Here is a 17,011-nt window from a genome sequence, read left to right on the forward strand (position 1 = left end):
ACATATTAGGCTATGTTCATACATTCACTAGTTGGTCAGTATTTTACATCAGTATTTATAAGCCAAAATCAGGAGCGGAACATTCAGAGGAAAAGTATTATAGAAACATGTCACCACTTTTGTATTTTTCTCCGACTTCTGGTTGGGGCTTACATACTGATGTAAAATACTGACCAAATACTGAACGTATGGACATGGCCTAATATGTGGATAACACAACGTCAACCATCTGTGCCAAGACATTGAAAAGTCATTGATGGGCTGCTATTACCATATAAAAAAACCTCATGCACACTTGTTTGATTAGTACATGCAGGTATATGGATAAAGGAGGCGGAGAAGATTATTTTTGCACAAACATGTATTTGGATTATAGATTCTATATAGGAACAGTATTAGGTTCCAGAACTAGCAACTGTTCTGGGAGATAAAAATCGAACATTATGAAACAGTGATGTGCAGCATGTGCATCGGACAGAAAAAGAAGATAAGCGCCATTTTTGTGTTGTAAAGTGTCCTTCTTATAGAAAACTAGATGTTGGCCCAATTCTAACGCATCGGGTATTCTAGAATATGTATGTATGTATGTATATAGCAGCCACATAGTATATAGCAGAGGCCACGTAGTTTATAGGAGCCATGTAGTATATAGCAGACAAATACTACGTGGCCTGTGCTATATACTATGTGGCTGCTATATACATACATATTGTAGAATACCCGATGCGTTAATACAGGCCACGCAGTATATAACACAGCCCAAACAGTATATAACACAGCCCACATACTATCAAACACAACCCATGCAGTATATAGCAGCAATGCAGTATATAACACAGGCAACGTAGTATATAACACAGGCCACGCAGTATAAAACACAGGGCACGTAGTATATAGCACAGCCCACGCAGTATATCACAGAGCCCACGGAGTATATAACACAGCCCACATACTATATAACACAGCCCACGCAGTATATAGGAGCCACGCAGTATATAACACAGCCCACGTAACATGCAAACCATTTAAGGATAGAGGGCACCATCAACAATAATGTCCAATGCGCTCAACCTGCAGCATGTCAGCCCACGTAACATATAACACAGGGCACATAGTATATAACACTGCCCATGTTGTATATAGCAGCCACGCGGTATATAACACTGCCCATGCAGTATTTAGCAGTGTGGGCACCATATCCCTGTTAAAAAAAATAATTAAAATAAAAAATAGTTATATACTCACCCCCTGGGATCCAGTGAAACTCTGGCAATGCGCGCTGCTGCCGCCATCTTCCGTTCCCAGGATGCATTGCGAAATTACCCAGATGTCTTCTGGGTAATTTCGCAATGCATCTCTGGTAACGGAAGATGGCGGCCGGCGCGAGCGCATCGTCAGACAACGGAAGGTGAGAATAGCAGGTTTTTTTTTTTTTTTTTTTAACATTACATCTTTTTACAATTGATGCTGCATAGGCAGTATCAATAGTAAAAAAGTTGGGGACACACAGGGTTAATAGCAGCGGTAACGGAGTGTGGTACCCGCGGCCCGTTACCGCTGGCATTAACCCTGTGTGAGCGGTGACTGGAGAAGATTACGGAGCGGGCGTCGGGCACTGACTGCAGGGGAGTAGGGGGGGGACTAATCGGACTGTGCCCGTCGCTGATTGGTCACGGCAGCCATGACAGGCAGCTGGCGAGACCAATCAGTGACGCGGGACTTCTGTTACAAAAAGACGGAAGTACCCCTCAGACAATTATATATATAGATGTAAAAAATCTGCCCTAATGTGTAATTTTTACACATTTTTATGTAAGTGATCCATGTAGGGCAGTAGGGTAGGTGACTATCAATAGTATTATTAGAAATTTAATAGAACCTCATGGCAAAATGAGATTGGTCCCCAACATCTAACTATAAGAAACTGAAACAGTTGCGTAAGTAGCAGTAATTAAAGGTATCGAAAATACCTCCATATATCAGAGAAAGCGCATAATAGACATGGCAGCATGGTGGCTCAGTGGTTAGCATTACAGCGCTGGGGTCTTGGGTTCAAATCCCACCAATGACAACATCTGCAAGGAGTTTGTATGTGCTCCCCGTGTTTGCATGGGCTTCCTCCTTCACTCCAAAGACATATTGGTGGGGAATGTAGATTGTGAGCCCCAGTGAGGACAGTGATGATGATGTCTGTAAAGCGCTGTAGAATAAATGACGCTATATAAGTGAGTAAAATAAGTAAATAAAAGTGTCAGAGTTACCAGTGTATATCTCCCAACTTTGAAAGACAAGAAAGAAGGACACATACTGCGTAGTCCACTGGCAGTTATTATTTTATACTAAACTGCTTCACCAAACTCATCCAGTCCTTTATATATACCCACACTTACCGCTCCTAGAGAAGCTCATTCACATTCAAACGCAGGATAATGCCACTTTTAGGGCCCCCAACACAGTATAATGCCTCACTACACACACAGTATAATGCACCTCACAGAACATTTGCCCGCACACAGTATGATGCCCCTCATAGTACGTTACTCCACACAGTATGATGCCTCCATAGTTTCCCCACACATTATGATACCGCACAGTTCCCTATTTAGTACAATGCACCCACAGACTTCACACATTATACTGTCCCCACACAAAAACAAAAAATGATGCCTGTCCCCCCACAGTTTAATGCCTACACAGAAGCCTCACATGCCTGTCACATCCCTGCTTGCTACTCCAGTGCTACTGGTCTCTATTGGCAGCCATGGTGGAAATGTGGCAGCCCAGGAGTTCGGGTACCACAGTAGTGCTGCCTTCCTCTCGGGGAGGGTAGTGCTATGCCTGGAGAAAAGAGGGATCTCTTTGGCAGGTTATCCCACACACCACACATTCTAACTCCAGGCCAGAAGGGGGATCGCAAAACCCTGTTTTAGGGGAGCTTCAGTGACATATATCCATCCTGGTCTGGAGGAGGAGTCAGTCTGAGATAGTCTGGTGCAGACAAGACACAGGAAAGTAGCAAAGGAGAGATTGAGGGCTCAAGGAGGCTGCGATTGGGCCTCCTAGGAGCCAGAGCGCAGAAACTGGGCACTGGAACCCCGAGGTTGTGGATAACACAAGGTCCACAGCAGAACTGAAGGGCATAGGACTATACGTAAACTGCCCATACAACACCTGAGGTACAGCAGCAGTTTCAGCCTGGAGTTACCGTGTCTGAGACCCCAAGAGAACGGCTCAAGCTGCCTACCATGCAGGTACTGTCCCAGGACAGTAGAGAAAGGAGTACCTTGCCAGGAAGCTACAGGGAACAAGGGACCAGAAAAGCAGCGAATAGTGGAAGGCTTCCAACCTGACCTGCCAAGGGGATTTCCACTGGTTTCCGGGCTGCCTGGATACCTTCTGTACCTGTTACCGGTATCCTCGACTGTGGCCTGCTACCACCAGTAAACCAGGTAAAGACTGCAACCCCATGTCTTCCGTTATTTACCGGCAACACATCACTCTCTCCCAGACTCCAAGTGCAGTGACTCCCATCCCTCCCTGCATCTCCCCTGGCTCACTCTCCACATTCAATCCCATCACAGAAGAAGAAGTCTCCAAGCTCCTCTCGTCTTCTCATCCGACTACATGCACCACTGACCCCATTCTCTCACATCTCCTCCAGTCTCTCTATCTTCAGTCATCCCAACTTACCTAACTACAATCTTTAATCTCTCCCTTTCCTCTGGCATTTTCCCCTTCTCCTTCAAACACTCTATCATTACTCCATTACTAAAGAAACCCACCCTCAACCCATCCTGCACAAACAACTACAGACCGATCTCCAATCTCCCTTTCATCTCTAAACTCTTGGAGGACCTGATATACTCCCACCTTTCCCGTTACCTCTCCACTCACTCCCTCCTAGACCCTTCACAGTCCGGTTTCCGCCCCCTACATTTGACAGAAACTGCACTCATCAAGGTGACCAATGACCTTCTGACAGCAAAATGTAATGGTGATCACTCTATGCTCATTCTTCTTGACCTTTCTGTAGCTTTCGACACTGTTGACCACCCTCTCCTACTCTCTAGGCTCCAGTCACTAGGCATTAAGGACACTGCTCTCTCCTGGTTCTTCTCCTATCTTTCTGACCGCTCCTTCAGGGTTCTGTTCTCTGGCTCCACTTCATCTCCTCTTCCTCTCACTGGCGGGGTAGCTCAGGGCTCAGTCCTTGGCCCCCTTCTCTTCTCCCTCTACACAGCCCCAATTGGACAGACCACCAGCAGATTTGGCTTTCAGTACCATCTTTATGCTGATGACAGACAACTATACACGTCATTCCCTGACCTTATCCCCGCTGTACTACAGAACGCCACTGACTGTCTGTCTGCAGTCTCCAACATCATATCCGCTCTCTATCTGAAACACAACCTCTCCAAAACTGAACTTCTTCTGCTCCGCGCCATCTACTAACCTCCCTAAATCTGACATTTCCATCTCCGTGGGTGGCACCATAATAACACCCCGGCAGCAGGCGCGCTGTCTGGTTGTTATGTTTTACTCCGATCTCTCCTTCACCTCCCATGTACAACCTCTTGCCCGCTCGTACCACTTACACCTAAAGAACATCTCTAGAATCCACCCTTTTCTCACCATGGAAAGAACAAGAACCCTCACTGTCGCCTTGATCCACTCCCGCCTGGATTACTGTAACGCTCTATTAATTGGCCTCCCCTTACTCGTCTTTCCCCTGTCCAGTCCATCCTTAATGCAGCAGCCAGGGTTGTCCATCTGGCTAATCGTTACTCGGACGCGTCCGCTCTTCGCCAGTCGTTACACTGGCTGCCCATTCATTACAGGATACAATTCAAAGTACTTGTTCTCATCCACAAAGCTCTCCACAGCGCAGCACCCCCATACATCTCCTCCCTCATTTTGGTCTATTGGCCTAACCGACCGCTGCATTCTGCAAATGACTTTCGACTAACCTCTGCACTAATCCGTACCTCCCACTCCCGACTCTAAGACTTCTCCCGTGCTGCGCCAATCCTCTTGAATGCTCTACCCCAAGATATTAGGACCATCCACAATTTGCAAAGTTTTAGGCGCTCGCTTAAAACACATTGGTTCAGAGCGGCCTACCACATTCACTAATCAAAGTCATTTTATGTTTCTGTGTGTAGCCCAGTCACTATCTCCATCTATCCCCCACCCCCTGAAGATGGCTGGACCATCATTGTAAATACATCATTGTAAATACACACCTGTACTTTGTATCTCCCCCACCTCATTGTAGATTGTAAGCTCTCATGAGCAGGGTTGTCTTATTTTGCTTTAATTATTGTATTGTTAACGTTGTTACTTATGACTGTTGTGTTTGAAACTGTTAAACTGTAAAGCGCTGCGAAATATGTTGGCGCTATATAAATAAAGATTATTATTATCCCTGCCATACACCGTGGGAGCCCTGGGGACCCCGCTTCACCTGTGGGAAGCGTCACCATCTTGCTGCCACAACATCACCCCAGGGGACCCTTTAAGCAGCTACCGTGACATCCGCTTTAAGTATGACCGGACCCGGTGCCGAGTATCCCCATTGCCCTGGTGGGCGACTCAGAAACCTGTCAAGACAAGACCTTCAGGTCATGTGATATTCTCAAGTTAGGTGACCTTAAGATACTTCCAGGACCTTCAGGCACTACCTTGACGGAATTATGAAGCAAGAACCTGTTAGTTTACTGCTACATTACTATATTTGACTGTATCTGTATTTAAGGGAAAAGATACTGTTAAAGTTGGACCTTTTACCAACCTCCAAGGACAGTGAGACAGCTCACCAAATTTGTGACTGCCCCACTGAATCTAGGATGGTTGAGATGTATGCCAATGTCAGATTAACTTTTGCTCTGCTATCAAGGATAAAACCTGCACAGTTTAATACGATGATTAAGGACTTTTAACCAGTGCAGGAGCGCATGAAATCAAACGCCGCAGTCTTTTGGCTACTCTCTGTCGTAGTATCCCCGTCATAGTACCCCCTCTTCTAAGAGGGACATCCGGAACCTCAGGGCTGGGTTTATCAGGGTGTGCTGAGTCAAAAGACAGGACCAACTTGACTGCATGGATGTCAAATGCTGGTACCCACATTCTCTCTTCAGGACCGTAACCCTTCGAGTGAGAATCTATTAATAATCTTAGCAATCTGAAATTCTAAATTCCCATCAACAATGACAGGGGGAAATGTTGATGGAGATGTTTCAGAGGCAGCAATGTATTTTTAGAGTAGAGATCGGTGAAACACATTATGAATCCTAAAAGTGGGTGGCAAACCAAGGCAAAATGCTACAGAATTGACGACCGCCACAAACAATCTTATAGGGACCGATGAGCCTGGGTTCCAGTTTCCAAGAAGGAACCTTCAACTTAATGTTCCTCGAGGACAACCACACCAAATCAACAACACACAGGTCCGGACCCACCAAACGTCTCCGATCAGCTACACTCTTATATTTGGACCCCATCTTCTTCAAATTATCAAGAACACCTTACCTTGCCACTAATGTAATAGATGAAGAAAACAGTTCCTCCTCAGGTACTCCTGAAGAATGATTCCTATTGAAAGAGCAGAACTAGGGATGGAATCCGTATGGTCCGAAGAATGGGGACTTGCCAGCAGAATCATGACAACAGTTATTCAATGCGAATTCAGCTAGAGGTAAGTAAGTATCCCAATCTTCCTTAATCTCAGACACATAAAACCTAAGAAAAGTCTCAAGATTATGGGTCAGTTTGCCCATTAGACTGTAGATGAAAGGCTGAAGAAAAAGAAAGATGAATCCCTAAATGAGCGCAAAATGCTTTCCAAACTTTAGAAATTGCACTCCCGTCCAGAAACAATATCAGTAGGAATCCCATGTAACTTCACGATCTCTTTGACAAAAATTTGCACCAATGTCTTGGCGTTAGGTAAAGTGGATAGCGCAATGAAGTAAGACAACTTGCTAAATCTGTCCACAATCACTAATATTACTGTCTTACCTGCAGATAAGGGTAGATCAGTGACGCAATCTACAAACAAATGAGTCCGAGGTCTACTTGGAATCGCCAAGGGTTGAAGAGCCCCAGACGGGTGAGTATCAGGGGTCTTAGAATGCACACAAATTCTGTAGGCAGATGCATACTCCCGAACATCCTGGTGCACCCAGGACCACCAAAAACGCAGAGTAAGGAGATCTAAGATGGGTTTACTACCAGGATGCCCTGTGCCCTGTCAAGACTGAATCATGATGTTCGCTTGAAACTTTAAGATGGAGATTCCCAAGAACAAACATTTTACCTAAAGGATTGGCAGCAGGGGCGTTCCCCTGAGCCTCTACAACCTCTTTCTCCAGACCAGAACAAATAGTTGCAATAACTTCCCCTTTCTGTAATATAGGAATCAGGGGTGGATTAAGGGTAGCCAGGGCCCCGGGCTGTACAGACACGGTGGGCCTCCCGGTCATGCGATGGGTTCATCATATACCTGAACCAGATTATTCCAGAAAAATAGTTGCTGTGTGAAACTATAACCTGTCAAACATCCATTAATCTAGTCAATTTACCCTTCAGTTAGGAAGAAAAAAAAAACAGTGCTATAACCATAAGTGCCAGTATTCACAGGAGATCTGTACTTGGTATGCAGTGTCTGTGTAGAGGTAATACAGAGATCACTGGTGACATTATACACAGGACCTCTTTATATAGTATACAGTGTATAGGTAACACTGACTCACCAGTGACGTCTCTAGGTGAAGTCCTTCATCTTTTATCCAGCACAGACCGCCATCACTTCATCCAGCCAGGATTTGTCTCTGCAGGAAATAACAGTTATCTCGAGCTCCGCTTGCAGAACACATTACTTAATTTTTCCCAACTTCTACATTTTACCGCATGAAGAAAAAAAGGCGACATAGTGTCACTTTATGCACAGTAACAGGACCGCCCATTTAAAACAGTGTCCTCAAAAAATAAAATAAATACATCACTGCAGTAATAATATCCCTTAAAGAGCCACTGTCACCCCCTCCAACCGTTATAAACTAAAAGAGCCACCTTGTGCAGCAGGCCGCCCTGCCTATGAATCCCAGCCCCGCACTGTGCATAATGCATAACACACTGCGGGGCTGGGATTCCCAAGGTGGGTGGCCGCACTGTCCGCACACGCGCAGTCTGCAAGCCTGGCTGTGACGTCAGATGGCTAGAGCTCACTGCGCCTGCCCCACACAGTAGTGCACAGTGCAGGCGCCGGATTTCAATCGAAAACAGCGCGGAGGGGGCGGCGCCCGGCGCCCCTGAATATTTGAGTGACGGCAGTGTGGCGTTTCAAGCAGGGGGGTGAGGACCTGCCTCCCTGGCGAAAGACAGGTATTTTGGAGAAGTAATAAAACGCTTTATTTTGGGAATACATGCACCAAAAACTAAAAGAGCCACCTTGTTAGAATGCAGCATTACTGCTGCACAAGGTGGCTCTTTTAGTTTATAACGGCTAGAGGGGGTGACAGTGGCACTTTAATTGTATGGCAATTATAATATCCCCCATCCTGGCCCCTGTGTATCTCATTCCTGGCTTCAGCCATATGTTCTCCCATCCTGCCCTCATGAGTATCCATTCTACCCCATATGATCTCCCCATCCTGTCCCATATGATCTCCCCATCAGTCTCCATCGTATCCATCCTGCCCCATGATCCTGCACGATCTGTCTCCAATCCTGCCCCATGTCTTTCATTCTGCCCCATGTCTCCAATCATGCCCCGTATCTACATTCTGCCCATGTCTCCAATCCTGCCCTTTCTGTCTCCAGTCCTGCCCCCAGTGTGTCCAGCATCTCTGCACCCAATGTCCAGCATCTCTGCCCCCAGTGTCCAGCATATCTGCCCCCAGTGTCCAGCATCTCTGCCCCCAATGTGTCCAGCATCCTGCCCCCAATGTGTCCAGCATCCTGCCCCCAGTGTGTCCAGCATCCTGCCCCAGTGTGTCCAGCATATTGCCCCCAGTATGTCCAGCATATTGCCCCCAGTGTGTCCAGCATATTGCCCCCAGTGTGTCCAGCAATCTGCCCGTGTCTCCAGCATATTACCCCCAGTGCCCAGCATATTGTCCCCAGTGTGTCCAGCATATTGCCCCAGTGTGTCCAGCATCCTGCCCCCAGTGTGTCCAGCATCCTGCCCCCAGTGTGTCCAGCATCCTGCCCCCAGTGTGTTCAGCATATTGCCCCCAGTGTGTCCAGCATATTGCCCCCAGTGTGTTCAGCATATTGCCCCCATTGTGTCCAGAATCCTGCCCCAGTGTGTCCAGCATATTGCCCCCAGTGTGTCCAGCATATTGCCCCCAGTGTGTCCAGCAATCTGCCCCAGTGTGTCCAGCATATTGCCTCCAGTGTGTCCAGGATATTGCCCCCAGTGTATCCAGCATATTGCCCCCAGTGTGTCCAGCATATTGCCCCCAGTGTGTCCAGCATATTGCCCACAGTGTGTCCAGCATCCTGCCGCCAGTGTGTCCAGCATCCTGCCCCAGTGTGTCCAGCATATTGCCCCCAGTGTGTCCAGCATATTGCTCCCTGTGTCTCCAGCATATTGCCCCCAATGTGTCCAACATCCTGCCCCCAGTGTGTCCAGCATATTGCCCCCAGTTTGTCCAGCATTCTGCCCCAGTGTCTCCAGCATATTGCCCCCAGTGTGTCCAGCAATCTGCCCCAGTTTGTCCAGCACATTACCCCCAGTGTCCAGCATACTGGCCCAGGCCCCCCCCCCCCCCCGGATTGCCGTTCGCAATTTAAAAAAAAAAAAAAAAAAGAGTTCTCCTCACCTGTCCAGGCTCCTTCGGCGAAGCAGCTCCCTCCAGCAGCGTGCACTCGCCGGCGACTGACAATGACGTCAGAAGCCGGCGACGTGCGCGCTGTGGCTGATGTCAGCTGCCAGCCTCCAATTTGCTCGCGGCTGTTAACTATTGACGTGCGGGTGCGCGCCCGCACATCAATAGCGTTTAACTGCCGCAGCACCGGTAGGGGCCCGGTGAGCAGATAAGACGGGGCCCGATGCAGGCCCCCTCTGCCCACCAGGCCCATACGCCAGTCAGGGCAGTAATGCCCTGACGGCAGCGGGCAATCTGAGCGGTAGCCCAGGGCCCCCCCACACCACTGGGCCCTGGGCTACCGTCCAGATTGACCCTATTATAATCCACCCCTGATAGGAATGGATCACAATGATCTCCAATAGGAAAACAACGAAATGAAGCATCCACCTTTCTTACATTCGGGGGTGCCCGGTGTCAGCGCCCACACCGGGGACCCTCCACCTGTCAGCACAGAGTGATAGGGGTGGAATCGCCACCCCCCTTATCATTCTGCTTCAGCATCTGACATGTCAGACCAGCAGATACGATGACGTAATTACAGCGCGCCCACTGTTCTGATATATTTGCCATTTCACACCACATGCTCAGCAGATCGGAGCATCAGGTGGAATGAGGAGGGTTGTGCATTGTATTTATTGGTGACTGGTGACCATAATCACATATGGAGGACCATGGGGGTGCATTATATTGTATGGAGGACCACGTAGGGTACATTATATTGTATGGAGGACTATGGCGAGTGAATTATATTGTATGGAAGACCATGGGGAGTTCATTATATTGTATGGAGGACTAGGGGGGTGCATTATACTGTATGGAGGACCAAGGGGGTGAGTTATATGGTATGAAGACCATGGGGGTGCATTATATTGTATGGGGGATCATGGCGGTGGATTACATTGTGTGGAGGACCATGGGGGTGCATTATATTGTATGGAGGACCATGGCGGTGGATTACATTGTGTGGAGGACCATGGGGGTGCATTATATTGTATGGAGGACCATGGCGAGTGCATTATATTGTATGGAGGACCATGGAGGTGGATTACATTGTATGGAGGACCACGTGGATGGATTATATTGTATGAAGGACCATGGGGGGTGCATTATATTGTATAGAGGACCATGGCGAGTGCATTATATTGTATGGAGGACCAAGGCAAGTGCAATATATTGTATGGAGGACCAAGGGGGTGAATTATATGGTATGGAAGACCATGGGAGTACATTATATTGTATGGAGGACCATGGAAGTGGATTAGAATGTATGGAGGACCATGGGGGTGCATTATATTGTATGGAGGTCTATGGAGAGTGCATTATATTGTATGGAGGACCATGGAGGTGGATTACATTGTATGGAGGAACACGTGGGTGGATTATATTGTATAGAGGACCATGGAGGTGCATTATATTGTATAGAGGACCATGTGAAGCGCATTATATTGTATGGAGATCCATGGGGAGTGCATTATATTCTATGCAGCACCATGGGGAGTGCATTATACTATATGGAGGATTATGGGGGCGCATTATACTATATGGAAGATTATAGGAGGCGCATTATACTATATGGAGGATTATGAGGCGTGCTTTATACTATTTGGAGGCACATTATACTATATGGAGGATTATGAGGGGCACATTATACTATGTAGAAGGCTATGTGGAGCCATTACAATATTTGGAGGGCTATGTGGGGGGCCATTATACTGTATGCAAGCAATTATACAGTATGAAGGTTTGTGTGGGGTTCATCATACTGTGTGGAGGGCTAGTGCAGGCCATTATACAATGTGGGGCTATTATATCGTATGTAGACCCATTATACTGCATGTAGGGCTGTGTGGGTTTCACAGTTGGGGCATCATACTTGTTGGGGCCACCATACTTTGCCTTGGGAGTGGAGTATGGTCATTATCCTGTGCATGTAAAAGCTAATGTGAAGAACTTCACCATGGGGGCATCATACTGTGTTTGGGGGGCACTTTTGGCATCATACTTTATTAGGGCAATCAAAGAGGAATCTAGGACTTCAGCCTGAGGGGGGTGTCTCAATTAGCACTACTGCTGTGGGGCCCCATGATTTCTATGTACACCTCTGCTCTGGCCTATATGTCACAAAAAAGTTGAATCTGCTGAAAAACAATGGCTAACTTGCCTGTCTAGGTGTCAGACGCTTAGCGGATTCAAAATATAAAAGATTTTTATAATCAGTGATTACCATGACCGGATGTACTGCCCCCTCCAAAAAATGTTGCCACTCTTCAAAAGCCTACTTTATTGCCAAGAGATCCCTATTACCAATGTCATAGTTTTTTTGCGCCCTTCGACAATACAGTCCCCACTTCGGACACAATGAATGGCTGAGTGATATCAGGCTGTATAACAATTGCAAAACATTTCTATAAAGTATCAAACACCTCCCTGGCCAGACTGGACCATTTGGAAAAGTCCATCCCTTTCCTGGTCATATCCATTAGAGATTTGGCCACTACCGAAAAGTTTTAGTTGAACTCACAGTAGTAGTTGGCGAACCCTAAAAACCTTTGTAAAGCCTTTAAATCCTTAGGATGATCCCAATCCAGTACCGCCCAGACTTTTGCCGAATCCATGAGAAAACCGGTGGAAGATAAGTATTAATCAAGAAAAGGGATCTCCTGAACCGGGAACATACATTTCTGTGGTTTGACAAATAGTTTATTGTCTCGGAGTATCTGTAATACCTGCCTGACATATACCTGATTTGCATGTACTGTACCTCAGTTTTCATACTGTCCCTCAGGTGTATTAAAGGCTGTCTTCCACTCATACCCTTATTAATTTGAATAATATTATATACCCCCTGAAGTCGAGTTTAGAAAACCGTTTTGCCTAGATGATCTGGTTAAAAAAGTCCGGAATGAGAGGGAGAGGATATGGATCCCGGACCGTGATCAGTTTAAGTTTGCAGAAATCTAGGCAGGTGCGTAATCTCCCATCTTTTTTCTTAAGAAAGAAAAAACCTGCTGCAGCGAGAGATGAAGAAGGTCTGATATGACCCTTTGTCACACTTTCGGAGATATAGTCCTTCATGGCCTGCCTCTCCGGACAAGATACATTTTGTAACCTGCTCTTATGCAGCTTGACCTCAGCAATAAGATTAACAGCACAATCATAAGGACGATGAGGAGGGAGTTCTTGACACACCTGTACGGAAAACACATCCCCGAAGTCAGACAGGTATTCTGGCAGAGACCGGGTATCCACCCTGGCAAACTGGGTGCCAAAAGCAGTGTCCTTGACAGGATTTACACCACCTTACCATCTCTTGAGTGAATCAGTCCACTACATGATTATTCAACTTCAGCCACAGTAGTCCAAGAAACACAGGAGAAGGCAAGCCCTCAAGCACATAACAATCAATACATTCCAAGACCATGGCCCCTACCTGCAGATGTATCCCTTGAATGACCTGAGTAAAATACACCTGGCTTAAGGGTGCTGAGTCAATGGCCATTATGGGTAACATACATAGTAACATAGTAACATAGTTAGTAAGGCCGAAAAAAGACATTTGTCCATCCAGTTCAGCCTATATTCCATCATAATAAATCCCCAGATCTACGTCCTTCTACAGAACCTAATAATTGTATGATACAATATTGTTCTGCTCCAGGAAGACATCCAGGCCTCTCTTGAACCCCTCGACTGAGTTCGCCATCACCAACTCCTCAGGCAAGCAATTCCAGATTCTCACCGCCCTAACAGTAAAGAATCCTCTTCTATGTTGGTGGAAAAACCTTCTATCCTCCAGATGCAAAGAATGCCCCCTTGTGCCCGTCACCTTCCTTGGTATAAACAGATCCTCAGCGAGATATTTGTATTGTCCCCTTATATACTTATACATGGTTATTAGATCGCCCCTCAGTCTGGGTATCGGTCTGCACAGATTATGTGGCTGGAGACCTTGGTACTGGACGAACCAGATTAAATCCTGCCCCACTGTCCAGCAAGGCTGAAAAAACACCTTTCTTTTGTCAAAATGGATCTAGGCTGGCAAAAAAATTGTGACCTACCCACCGAAGAAATATGTACACCTGGGTTGCTAACCTCTCCGTAACCCAGGCTCCTTAGTTTTCCGGTGACGATTTGCGGTTAGGTATAGAAAGACAAGTACACACAAAATGACCCTTTCCACCACAGAAAAAATACACTCTCCCTTTATGCCAAACTACAGGAGGACCCATAAAATGAGTCATCCCCACAACTGCATGGGTTAAACAGTTGACTGAGCCCTAGGTTCCCTTGACCCCAAAAGTTGGAGAGTCTCATTATATTTCTGACGAAGGCGGCAGTCCAAACAAATAGCCAGAGTGCACCACCTACCTAACTCAGAACAATGTTCCTCCGCTGGCCTGTCTCCTTGCCGAAGCTGACATAGTGTAGATTTGGCCAGAGAGACACGGTTGGGGTCATCATATATATGACCCAGAGCCAGAAAAAAATCCTCAACCGTCCGAAGTGACTAAGAGTCTGACGGGAGAGAAAATGCCCAGGTTTGGGGGTTACCCTGAAGGAGAAAAATTGAGATGCCCCCGTTGCAACTTAGTGCTTGAGGAGTGGGTATATACTTTAAAATAGAGTTTACATGCCTCCCTGAAAACAGCAAACTTATCTTGATCCCCAAAAACCTATCCGGTAGAGCAATCCACCAGGGGTTGCCGGAGAACCGAGGACCCTAAACCTGAGGTGTTTGGGTGCTACGTCTATAAAGAGTGGCTGCATATGCCCTAATACCATAATGGATCAAAAAGGTACGGGCCAGTGTTAATGTCACAATGTTGTTGTGACTGTGGGCGTTAACCAAGTCCCTAAAACTAGGGCTGCCCTAGTCTACCCCTGTCCCCCGGATTACTCTCGAAGGTGGTGAGGCCGGGTTCTCGTGCCTTGCTATGCTCCTAAATCAACCCCTATCTGTCATCTCCCCCACCCAGAGTAATAGAAAGCTGAAGTGTATAAGAACATACTAACCAGAGAAACAAGGGAAGACAGACAAATATAAATGAAAATAAAAACCATACAAAATACACACACCAAACAACAGAGTGGGACACCAGTTTAAGGAAGGAGAAACCAAATAGGAAAGGGTGAGGATATGCACACCGACAAAACTACAAGCAACAATCTCCTGAACAATCTCCAAACGCCAGATCAACCACAAACTACACCTCAAATTTCAGAATCAGGTAGTAAGGGCTAACACTGGCAGTCCCTAAATGTACCTTCACACTAAACAACTCCACAACGATATCGCTAGCGATCCGTGACATTGCAGCGTCCTGGCTAGCGATATCGTTGTGTTTGACACGCAGCAGTGATCAGGATCCTGCTGTGATGTCGTTGGTCGCTGCAGAAAGTCCAGAACTTTATTTCGTCGCTGGACTCCCTGCAGACATCGCTGGATCGGCGTGTGTGACGCCGATTCAGCGATGTCTTCACTGGTAACCAGGGTAAACATCGGGTTACTAAGCGCAGGGCCACGCTTAGTAACCTGATGTTTACCCTGGTTACCATCATAAAAGTAAAAAAAACAAACACTACATACTTACCTTCAGCTGTCTGTCCCCGGCGCTCTGCTTCTCTGCATTCCTCCTGCATCCTGTGTCAGCGTCGGCTGCTGTGCTCACAGTCAGTGCAGGAAAGCAGAGCGCCGGGGACAGACAGCGGAAGGTAAGTATGTAGTGTTTGTTTTTTTTACTTTTACGATGGTAACCAGGGTAAACATCGGGTTACTAAGCGCGGCCCTGCGCTTAGTAACCCGATGTTTACCCTGGTTTCCGGCATCGTTGGTCGCTGGACAGCTGTGTGACAGCTCTCCAGCGACCAAACAGCGACGCTGCAGCGATCGACATCGTTGTCGGTATCGCTGCAGCGTCGCTTAGTGTGAAGGTACCTTAAGTGCTAGATTTGAGCATATATAGCAGAGGTGCATGGCCAACACTGAACAGCTGAGACAATACAATTAGCAAAGATCCAGGAGCTTTAACTGAGCTGATTAACTCTTGCACTGCTAGAATGGAAAAAAAAACTTGCACAGTTTGATAGGAGGGTGAAATACTTCTTAACAGTGCAGGAGGAAGTGAAGCTAGACTTTGCGGTCTTCTGGCTCCTCTCTGTCGCGGTATTCCCGTGACGGGCAATGTGTTATTCCCTACAAAAATATATATTTTTTGCTCTCTAGTGGGCTCCCTCTACCTCTGGATTCCAGAGTAGAGCAGCTGCTATGATGGTTACAGCCATAGTTGTAGCAAAAGGTGCTCCATACATTTGGGATGATTGCACAACATAGCCACATGACATGCAATTTGTGACAATAATACAGTGAAAATGTGATATGCATTAAATCCCTGTCTTCAAATCACCATGGCTGCTACAAAACAACAGAGATAGGAATACAATGATCACAAATGTGTGCAGGATCTTTTGCTACTAAAGGACCTTCAAAGATATGATTACATGACCATGTAAGTACAGATCCTCAAACCAAAGTGTTTGCAGTTGCGTTGAGGGTCTATATTCCTCCCAAGACCTCCTTCTCTCCTCCACGCTTATTCGCTCCTCACCCAATCGCCTCCAAGACTTCTCCCGAATATCCCCCATCCTCTGGATTTCTGTGCCCCAACACGTCCGATTATCCACCACATTTGGATCCTTCAAAAGAAACTTGAATACCCACCTCTTCAAAGAAGCTTACAACCTGTAATGACCACACGGCCACCGCAACACCATCGGAGCTATTGCAACCCTCCACCTACTGTCTCCTTCCCCATAATCCTGTAGAATGTAAGCCCACAATGGCAGGGTCCTCTTCCCTCTGTACCAGTCTGTCATTGTTAGTTTTGTTTACTGTAAGTGATATTTGTATTTTGATGTAAACCCTTCTCATGTACAGCACCATGGAATTAATGGTGCTATATAAATAAATAACAATAATAATAATAATAATAATAATGTTCATTCAGGAGTCTGTAATCTAGAAATCTAATCTGTGACTTCATTTTTCCAGATTTTTTGCTTATTTATTTAGGTTTATATGCAGTTTTTAAATGGATTTAGTTAGGGGTTGCATATTAAATTAGGTGTGCGGTCTGAGGTGT

This window comes from Ranitomeya imitator, chromosome 7 (genome assembly GCF_032444005.1).
Source record: "Ranitomeya imitator isolate aRanImi1 chromosome 7, aRanImi1.pri, whole genome shotgun sequence".
In the NCBI taxonomy this organism is placed as follows: Eukaryota; Metazoa; Chordata; class Amphibia; order Anura; family Dendrobatidae; genus Ranitomeya; species Ranitomeya imitator.